General features: G+C 38.7%; 1 long non-coding RNA gene across 1 annotated transcript in view; it reads left to right on the top strand.

Moving 5' to 3' along the window:
- The first annotated feature begins 6,183 nt into the window (after positions 1 to 6,183).
- Positions 6,184 to 11,462, top strand: part of LOC108797566 — a 19,628-nt gene continuing 14,349 nt past the window's right edge. Inside the window, exon 1 of the long non-coding RNA XR_001941894.1 lies at positions 6,184 to 6,194. This is a non-coding gene — a long non-coding RNA (uncharacterized LOC108797566). The remainder of the gene's footprint in view (positions 6,195 to 11,462) is intronic.

Genomic DNA, 11,462 nt, shown 5'->3' with positions numbered 1-11,462 from the left:
TGAACTTCCTGTTAAGGCATACCATCACAGAGAAGAGGGAACAAAGCAGTCTTCAGTAGCTTTCCATCTACCAACATGGAGGAGGGAGGAAGGAGGAGCAAGGAGCAGTAGAGTGACTTTCCTTTCAATGCCTCTGTTTCTGGAGCCACACACAGCTTACTAGCACACACAAGGGTAGCTACATAGGACTTTACAAGGGAAAAGAGCCACCCTAAAACAAGATATCAGGACATTTGCATTTGAAAAGCTTAAAAATCTTTTGACTTTAATGTCGGTTTAAGTCAGTTTTTCAGTTGGTCCTAAAGAGGTCTAACTTTCTCCCTGCCCCCATGTGACAGCTGTATTGATTGGTCAATCACCAAACAATGGATAATGAAAACCAATAAACATATATGTTGTCTCTTCTGTACTTCATGCTTTTATCCAAGTCATCCCAGAGTTTTGGAGGTAACTATAGCCTAAGGAGCGGCTAATAATTACACTTATGTCACAAGTCTAAAACAACAAATAGCAATGCTTTATTCAGATCCAGTGCCACTCCCAACTCGACTTACCAAATTACCAAACACCACACTGAACCCTGCATAGGCAAAGAAAATGTTCTCTGTAAAAGTCCCCTTACCCTCAGAGGATTGCACAATACAATACATTCACTTATCACTTCTATAGAGCATTATGGCATGTCTGTAGATTGTATTCCATACTGGCAGGTGGCACAGCACTTGAAAAGCCTCCAAGTGTGACCAACACACCCCTATTGTGACCCGTGTCTGGAGTCCTTGGGAAAATACAAATAAAATATCACAAAACAACCTCTCTATAGGACTGAACAGACACTCATCACACTCCATGCAGGCAAAGCCACTGTGAATACCATCAATACTAGGATCACTAGGATCACTGCATTCTCTACATTTAAGGAATTACATGAGATGGCTGTCTGAACATAGTTAAATACAGTTCTTGTTTTGTTCATGTTCGAATACCTGGATGAATTGATTCATAGAGCACATCTGTGGGCCAGTGTTTCCTTCATTCGCTATGACTTTGGATTAGGGATGGGCTGTATGTTCGCCGAACACACGATCTTTGTGGGATGTTCGTGGTCTGTTCGACCGCGCAACATCCCACAGGGCAATTTAAAAAACATGTCTTTTGTTTTTTTCCAAATAAAGGATTTGATAAAAAGTCTGGACTTTTTAATAACAGTTTTATTTAATCCTTTAGTGAATGGGTAGGGGTACCCCTTACTCATTCACAAGGGGGGCGGCATCTGGGTGCACCCTTAAAGGGGTACCCTGATGCAAATAAGCCCCCTTGCCCGCAGACCCCACATCCACTGCATCAGGGTTGTGGGGAAGAGGCCCTTGTCACCATCGGCACAGGGACAAGGTGCTTTTCCAGGGGAAACCCTGGAAAAGCATCCTCCCAGTGCCGAGGGCATATGGCCTGCTGTAGGAGGGAGGGGGCGCTCGCTCATCCCCCCCCCTTTCTGGCCCTACCAGTCCTATGCTCGGATCAAGGCTTTGGTATGGAATTTTAGGGGGGACCCCACGTTTTCCCCCCAATTTTGGGGGTGGGTTTCTTCCTTAAAATTAATACCAGACCTTAAGGGCCTGGTATGACTTTAAGGCGGATCACCACACACTTTTCTTTGTTTTTTACAAGGGGGCCCTCCTAAATATTCTTACCAGACCTTAAGGGTCTGTAATGACTTTTAGGGGGAACCCTACACTTAAAAAAAATGTGGTTCCTCCTAACATTCCTACCAGACCTAAAGGGTCTGGTATTGTTTGAGAGGGGAAACCGCACACTTTAAAAATTAAAAAAAAAAATGTCATATTTTTTTCTTTAGAAATGTCAGTTTTGCTGCAGCAGGTTCTATACATCGTACAGATTTGCCACTTTACAGTCAGGTTATGGGGACCCCCCAAGGAACGATATTTGAATTAATTTTTCATTTTTATTGTTAACCTTTAAGTGATGTTAAAATCACTGCTCCTTTAAAAACTTTTTTAGTTTTTTTGTTTTTTCATTGATTCCTGTCCACCAGGGCAGTACACGGACCCCCATACACCTTTTATGGCGAATAACGTGCATATAAGACCTCTTAAAAGGGACAATTGTTTTTGAAAGTTCTACCCCCATTGACTTGCAAAGAGTTCGAGTTCGAATTCGAACTTTTCGGAGGTTCAAATGTTCGAATACGAACCGAACTCGGGCCTGTTCGGCCCATCACTACTTTGAATGATTGATTAAAGACAAACTTTAAAAGTGAGGACAGAAATGCTCATTTAACATCTATCTTGCCTATCTACTTACCGTTTAAAGATATAATGACTTGCTATGAATTGGCCTGCACCATCCCCAGACAGCTTGATTGAGTCTTCATGTGATATAAAGGCTATAATCTACCCTAAAAGATTGAAGGGAATGCACAGTATTACATCACATACATGTGCTGTTTATTATCTGAACAAACTTTTTTAGAGGCTGTGGAACTACGAAACAAGTTGAGGATGTATTAAAGCCTCTTTAAACAACGGTTACATCATAGAAAACTGCTGCTTTGATTCTTTTGATGATTTCTCTATACAGAGAAAGCAGCTAAAGGACCTTTTAGCTATACCATGGTCTTTTTGGTGTGTTGCGTTAAGTGTTTGTGTGTTTGTGATGTTATACTTTTTTCTTTCTTCTTTTTTCTTTTGTGTGTTATTTGCTTTGTAATAAATTAAGATATTTTAAGGTAATTCACAGTGGCTTTGTCTGCATGGAGTGTAAAGGGTTTCTGTTGAGTCCTATAGAGAGGTTGTTTTGTAATATTTTGGCAGGTGGCACAGTCCACAGCATGACCCTCTCACATCTATAGACTATGAATATATGGTTGTATATTAGTAGCAGCTACAAAGCAGTTATACCACGTTAGCATATTTCATATCTGAACACATAGAAAAGGTTATGGATTTGTAATCAATATTTATCTTTTAAACTGAACAGGTTTAATACTTGTTTTTGTGTGGCACTTGCAGCTTATGAGTCACTGAATCACAGTGCTCGGTAATGATAATAAATCAAACAAAGGACTCTGTCAATATAGACAGCCTCTCAAGTTTTCCTCGTCTTTCTTTTCTAATAATGATGTCACAATGACAAAAGTGTTAAATCTTTGTTTTGATACATCAATTGGTTCGTATTGTATTATGTTTTATTGTATGAACTGCAAATGGCAATTTTAAAAGGTGTCTTTATACATGTCTACCAAAAAAGATGGTAAACATTAAGTATCCAGAATTTAGAGTTGGCAAGGTCCAAAAGCCAAAATTATATTTTACTCTCTTGTAGGCATCAGTTAAAGAATCAGAACAAATAAGTGCTGCTTGACCTTGCACACACATTTTTAGTGCAAACCATGTTTACCAATAAAAATGTAATACAATTTCCCCGGGTTAAGTCAATCAGCTGAATATTAAAGGAACTGTCCATTCCATTTAATTATGAAAATTGCCCACTTAAAGCTGAATTCCTGGCATTTCAAGGCCAAAATAGTTTTCCGTTCCCTGGCATGTTTACCTATCTCTTCTTAGCTACTTTGTTGAAAGGAATTCGTGCGTGTGTTTAGGTTAGTAAATCACCCCCAGTAGCTCAAGCTCAAGACAAGCTGAAGTTTTAATTTAAAACTAGTGAACTAGTAAAGATCTTCAACTTTGTCAGTCAGCACTATTTTCTTTTAGATTTTCTTCTACATTAAAATCCCACAATAGAAGAACAGCAAAAGTGAGTACATTTTACCATTAGAATCTGTCTGTGTACATTTTGCCCAGGCAGTGACAGCATCACACATATGTCATAGGGAGGAGAGGGAAAGGGATTTTTTAATTTACCACGGTAGGAAGAAAGCTCTGTCAGGAGTCCAAGGGGCTTTTTATAACAATGGCTCCATCTGTAATTGAGACTCACTTAAGTGTTATTATTTAATTTGCAGATAGAAATGATATATGCATAGGAAGCTAAGTATTATTTTAATTTAAAGCACTATGTAAAAGCAGAACTCCAGGATGTGCAAAATTTAACGTAACTGGTCATATTGGTGTAGGGGATGGATTAAAGAAAATATGCTTATCTTATCCTCTTTCCCACCTAGCTGCTAGACCCCGCAACTCTTTCTTCCCCGGGCTCCAGCTCTAAGGCATCATCACATCTAATGCAAGGTCTATTCACTTGCAGGGGGAGAGAGGTGAGCACTGACTGCAACAGGACTAAGGATCACATGAGTATATTTTCTTTATTAAGCCCCTAGACCAAAACGAGCAGTTACCACTTGCAGTATGGAGGTAGCCCCACTGCAAGCGTAAATTTTTCCACATCCTGGAGTTCCTCTTTACTTTCTGTGGTTTTTAAATGCATTTTAGGTGCAAGGTTCACTTTAGGCTCTGTGACATTTTAATCCATTGTCCTGACCGAGTACTGGGGACCTTGTGAGATACACTTCAACAAGCACAGAAACATCATGCATAGGCTGCTAATATGCATAAACTATAGGGGCATTACTTTGTGCTTGTTATGCCATCATATTTGAACCTGAAGGAGTATGGGGGCTAAAACATAGATAAACCCTAGTCAAAGGGTATAAGACTAAATCTGTATACATAGCCAGTGATTATTAGTGCTAATGAAGGATCCATCAGTATAATGATTTGTGTTACTTCTAGCTGCTACAAAACTCGTACATTCTAATTAGCTGCTTTTGATTAAAAATGAACACCCCTAGGGGCCTTAATACAGTCTACAAACACTTTCAGGCACTTCAGCTTTTTTTGACAACTAACTTCAGTTGTAAAAATGCCAGTTGAAACTTTTACATAATCAAATTAAGCATCCTTTCAATGGGAAACTGGCAACACAAATAGCACAGATTTCATTTAAAAAAACAGGGGAAGAGTGAATATGATTCTCGCACAAAGCTGTGCATTCTAATATAAGAAAAATGGAAGGAGTCATTTTTTATTGCTTTCTGTTTTTCTTACTTAGATATTTTCTGCAAGTTGTTTCACTGCTTTGTTCGGGTTTATCTTATTTTTATATAAATACATAAATACACATCAAAGCTGACTTTTTTTTATCCCTGTCTGTTTTGTAGGTATGCATATTTTAATAATAAGTATTATTGTTGTTATTATTTTTGTTGTTGTTCTTGTTGTTATTATATTATTATATATCTGTCTTTATAGCTTACCGGAATGCAAAACTGTGACTGGCTGGAAGGGTGTATTGCTAAATTAACCAGCCATGGCACTTAAAATCCTGCTGTTTTATCCTAAGTCTTGCATACAGCTTTTATTCAGAATGTTTATTAGCTTTAGGAGAGAGCCTTTTTTAAAATAACTTTGCACCCACAACAGTATAATTTGCCTATATCGATGAGCTAAAGAGAATTGGTCAAGTATAGGCACTTGTTAGAATTTGCAGTACTAGTCTTAAGGTAGAATTGTGGCCAGGCTGTGGACATTTATTTATTTACACATTCTTATTGAACTGTAAATAAAACATATAGTAGTATTAAAGTCTCAATTTTTTTAATAATGAGTCCAGATCAAACAAATATACATTGCCCAGCAAAATATCTCTTTATATTTTTGCCCAAGCACTTACAGTAATCATGTTTCCAAACAGCTCCAAATCCCCCATCTCTTCCAAATTGAAGGATCAGCATCCATTGTACGTTATTTCAACATCAACATTTGAAATAGCTTAAAAAATGTTTGACTTAAATAAAATTTTAAAACAAGTCCTCACTGAGCTCGCTAGCTGAAGACACTACAGACCAATTCATTCTAAATAACTACATATGAAGCTTTTGGCTATTTTATTTAAGGGGAGTAGCTTATTCATAGTGTGTACAATAAAAAAAAGAATAGTGAGCTAACATGGAAGGTTGTACTGTGCACTATGATAGTGAAATAAAGCATCTGCCAAGAAGCTCACAAAGGATGTTAAAGCTTTGGTACTGTTCAGTGGCAATGCAGTCATAATCCAAAAAATTAGATGTACACCCAAAATATATGGAACAAGAGTAGTCTTACTGTGGAGCGTCAATACATGACTCGCGTTTGCAGCAATTCCTTGCCATTGTTTATTTTCAGGGGTGGCTTGATCTAGCTGTTGTGTCTCCTCTATGTTATGTATTATACTTTAGGGTACAGCTGAAGTCCTCTCTACTATTGCCTAATGCCTATATGTTCTCCTTTCATATCAGCAGTTGAGGGCAAGATGTGTGATGATTATCTCTACAATGCATTACAATCCCCAGTAGTGATTGGTTCTCTTAAGTAATAGCCATTTCAGTCGATTCACTGAAATCATTATCATGGTCTCTTTTGTCCACTTCTGTGGAACCAATAAAAGCCATAGAGTAGGGCTCCCCAAACGTTCTAAACAAAGAGCCAGTTCACTGTCCTCCATCCTTCAGGAAAGCTAGATGGTGGCTAGTGGGAGTAGAAAATGCCCAGCATCAGTTGTTAGTTGGAGTAAACAGTGCCTCAGGTTCAGTGGTCAGTGGCAGTAACATTCTCAAGGGATGGTGGTTAGAAGAAGCAAACAAATGGCCTAGTGCCTGTGGTCAGCAGGAGGAGGAATAATGCCCTATCACTGGGGTCAGTAGAAGGAAGTGATGTCAAAGGGAGAAATTAAACCCCATCAATGGCGTGAAGAACTGTGCCCATCACTGGTGTCAGCCTGGTGTGAGCAATTATGTCCCTTTGTTGTCATTGGAAGGAATTTGCCCTATCATTTGTGTTAGTGGGAGAAATAGTGCCTCATCATGTCAGTGGGAGGAATAGTGCCAAGTATTAGATGAAGGCAAGCAATGGGCTGCATCAAGCCCATAGGCTGCATCAAGGGGACCACTATCCTCACAACTACTGCTTTACTAGTAATACATTATCAGATGTATAACAGAAAACTAGTGTCCATATATTTATATCTGTTAATCTATGGTCCTTTCTATCTTATATTATAATCGACAACTGTACAATTTAGCTTTTCATATGCTAATTTTAAAATCATTAGTAAAACTTGGTTAACACTTTACTATTATATTGTTAAAAAAAACAGTGGGTAGGTGGACTCATGGGGGGCCAGTGAGCCCTTCAAATACCTGCAATTGAGCTGACAATAGACAGTGCAGATTACAGGAATTGTACACAGGGCCAATCAGAGTGACTCATGCCATGTCATTTCCATGGTTGGCAATCATGGCAATTACAAATGTAAACACTAACTTCACCTTTACCTTTTTGTATGCTCTGTACAATAGTGATATGCTGTATCTAGTGCACCATTACCAAGCAGCATGTTTCTTCATTTCCAACATTGCGGCAAAAATGAGGTCACCTTGAAGTGTCTACTTTCCTATAAGGGTCCATTTTGGGGTAGTATTGGCATTTTCTTGGATACATTTTATAACAGAAAATAAGGGAAACAGTTTTTTTCCAAAATGTGTGATTTTTCTCTTTGATATAATACAAAATAAAAAAACCCAGTAGTGATTAAATACTACCAAAAAAAGCTCTGTCTCACAGAATGATATAAAAATTATTCTTGTACAGTATTGTATAAGTTGTTGTCAGTCATACCATAACAGCACTGAAAACTAAATGAAAATGGCCTGGTAATGAAGGGGTATATACAGGCTAGTACCCAAGTGGTTAATAAACCTACTGAAGACTCAGAAAGCAAAATGGGATGTCATAGAAGAAAATGTTGTTTATTGTGTATGGAATATGATGTACACACAGATAGTAAATAATGAGTAGAAGTAATCATGGTTGGACCTCCTGACAAGGATTCAAACCAGTGGCATGTCTATATTAGCAGTGAATTTAAGAAATAGTTATATGTTTTCAAAATCATAAGTGGAGAGATAAATGCCTACATGCTGTATAACACAATGTCATTCTGAGCTATAACCCCATAGTGTGCCCCTTTTATACCTTTTATAAGGAATTATGTAACATAAAAGTGGAACACCTTATTTCTTTAGTGTAAGTAATTATGGATATACATTTTTTGCTTTTCATAACAGTCTTGTGGGAAATGCATTTGCCCAGAAGAACAATGCTTTTTATTGTGTCTCCTTTGTCTTGTTGATCCATAAATGATGGTTTTGCCTGATCACAGTTTAAAGACTATTTTAATATGTATCATGAGTGTAGTTCTTTGGGAAATTACAAGCACTGTACTTATTGAACTAGTCTCTGGGATTTGAGAAGAAACTCTTCATTCAGTTGGACTTCAACTATTGTTGAGGTGAACCAAAGTCAAAGCTTGCAATACAGTATGTCTTAAGTTGTCTATTCCCCATGAGGTGTCTTGAGTTTGAAGTAGTTTGATATATTTCAGCAAAGCAGTACAATACAATAATAACTTTAAAATGAAATGAAAGCTACCTTCTTCTACAAATATGCTACTCCTCCTTTGAAAAACTGACAATCATTGATTTTGTTAGTTTCTGCAGCAGAACAGTTAGCTTACTTTGATACTTACAATTATTTTTTCAATAATTTGTACTTGAGTGATGTGAGTGCAGAGATTACGGAAGCCCAAAACTGCCTTTTAGGTCAGTCAACAAACGTATACCCATAGATGTAAGATGGTGGTTGAACATCTTTGCACTGCATGCTCATTCTGCAAAATCATCATGATGAAAATCAAGGCAAGAACCGTTAACGCTTCAATGGTTCATGCAAATTTTAAAGCAGTACTGTCACATCAAATAAGACTTCCAGCCTTTGCAATCCAAGAAACTCTCCAATGTCTAGAAAATATTTACTGCCTACATGGCAGTGGTGGGAGGTACTGTAACATTTTCAATGGTTTCTGGTGACTTTGTGGAAATATATTGGGCATCTGAGTGGCCAGGGAGCAGCATTAACGATAAATTAGTACAGAGGTGGAGTTCAGAAATGTTTTTACTCTAAAAGGTTTACTTTAAAGCCCAACTCCAGCTTTGACCAAAAATACATTTTCAAAGTGTTGTTAATATAAAAAAAATGAGCTCTGGCTTCAATACTCGCTTACTCTGCTGTACTCCACAGACTCACTATTCCATCTCGGACCAACCTGCTAAGGGTCCTTCATCAAGATGAAGGAGTATTCTGTAAAGAACTTTGCTCATGTCATTACACTAGCATGTCATGTGACTAGCCAGACGACAGGCAAACTAAAACTTTAAAAAAATGGTGGGGGTCTGCTGTATAGAGGGGGTTATGAAGGAATTGTGTGGTGTCAAATCTGGAGTTGTGCTTTAAGACAACTGTTCAATCTGCTAGAAAGTTTTTTCTAGCAGAAAAAACTTTTTCGCCATTTGTAGATAATTGCTCTCACTGTGGTTCGCTGGAGTCCCAAAGCTTAGAAATGGCTTTATAACCTTTTCCAGACTGATAGATCTAAATTACTTTCTTTCTCATTTGATCCTGGATTTCTTTGGATCTCGGCATGATGTGTAGTTTAAGAGGATCTTTTGGTCTACTTCACTTTGTCAGTCAAGTCTTATTCAAGTGATTTCTTGATTGCGAACAGGTGTGGCTAGAGAAATTAAACTCAGGTGTGATAAACCAGAGTTAAGTTAAGTTTTAACAGGGGGTTGGGCAAACACTTTTTCACACAGGGCCATGTGTGTTTGGGTTTTGTTTTCCCTTAATAATAAAAACATTCCTTTAAAAACTGCATGTTGTGTTTACTTACATTTGCTTGATGATCTCTGCAGAATCTGCTGGTCCCCTGAGTACTGGCCTTGATATCCTGTTTTAGAATTGCTCCTTTCCCTTGCATTGTGTGTATCCGTAAACAAACAGGAACTGGCATGCCACTTCCCTCCCGCTCTGCTCTTCCCTCCTTCATCCTCCCTCCTTTATTCTCTCTTCTCTAAGCTAGTAGATGGGCACTGCTGAAGACTGTGGGACTGTGGTTTCCCTTGTGATCTTGTACTGGACAGGAAGTTCAGGGAAGTGGAGCTGAAAGAGTTGGATCCAGCTACCTCTGAGGTAGCAAACAGAATGCCTGATCTGAATGCTGAGCCGAGAACGGGTTCTTCCCTTTGGTCCGGCCAAACTTTCTAAGGCTGTTTGGTCTAACTAAAGGGATGTGAAGTGAGCAGAATGCAACCATTGTACAGCTAAGAGCCTTTGGGGGTGATTTACTAAGCTAAACACATGCACGCACCAGGTGCGTGTGATTTTCAAACAGCAAAACGTATTTATCAATCAAAAAGTCTCTAAAAGCATATTTCCACTAATGCCATATATGGAAAAATCATTCACATGATGCATATATAATGCTGCTTTACAGTTTAGACAAAAATGGTTAGCTCATGCATTTACATTCCTGCATTCATCAACGCAAGCAACATAACATAGAGCTAATTTACACCACATTACCTTGCAGGGCTTTGCACAACACACCTGCTGGGTGTGTACACACTACAAAGGTGTTTCGATTCCTCCCATAGATCATGCTGGGAGGGAACACACTACAGAGGTGTATACACGTTCGTGGTGTGTTTAAAAGGTTAGTAAATCAACCCCTTTGGCTCACTTCACTTTGGATTGGTTTTTCATTTGGCTGCCTTCAACAGCTTAGTGAATAAACCCTAACAGTTTAATGCTACTTTAAGCAACTTACGGTACATTTGTTCCTAATTTCACCTTAAGAAACTGGATCTGCTCATTTATTCAATTCCTAATGTGTCATAAAAACTCATAGAGTCCTGACAACTCAGAGGAACACCGTTTTCAGGACTCCTAGCTAAGCTCTCCCCCCTGGCTATTATAGCTCCAGATAGAAGACTAACACTGCTGCATTTACAATGTCTTCTAAAAATACATATAGTTACAGTACGTCAAAGATTAAAAATAGAGCTATAGAACTTTTATCTCACTGAGGGGTCCATGGCTCACAGTAGGTAAATATGCATATGTTATGGGTTATTTCTGCATATCTGCAATAGCAAAAATGTTCACTTTATATCTCTTGTTTGTACTCTACATTCCCATTCTCTCCCTGTTCTGTCTGTTGGTTTAAAGTGATGATGAATGCTGATGAAATCACTTACAATGGATGCTGCTTCTTGATGTTTAAAAGTTTTAGTTTCCTGTAGAATCAGATGGTCCCCTGAGCACTGGTCTTGATTTCCTGTTTTAGAGTGACTCCTTTTTCAAGCAGAGTGCTATGCAGTCACCCTTGCGTGTGCTAGTTAGCTGTAAGGGCTTTACATAGGGGTCTATTCACGAAGCTGCCGAGGGCAGCCGAGTGAATGACCGATCTGAAGTGAAGTGAGCCGAACACTGTTCGGCTATTCACTTCAGGCTGGTACGGCTAATTTCAGCCGTACATCGGCTGAAATCAGCCGTACATCGGCTTGCTTCGTGTGGCTTCGGGTCGGCCGAACATGCTCAGCATGTTCGGCC

This window comes from Nanorana parkeri, unplaced genomic scaffold (genome assembly GCF_000935625.1).
Source record: "Nanorana parkeri isolate BGI_ZX_2015 unplaced genomic scaffold, ASM93562v1 scaffold1297, whole genome shotgun sequence".
In the NCBI taxonomy this organism is placed as follows: domain Eukaryota; kingdom Metazoa; phylum Chordata; class Amphibia; order Anura; family Dicroglossidae; genus Nanorana; species Nanorana parkeri.
This window is presented reverse-complemented; position numbering and strand designations above follow the sequence as displayed.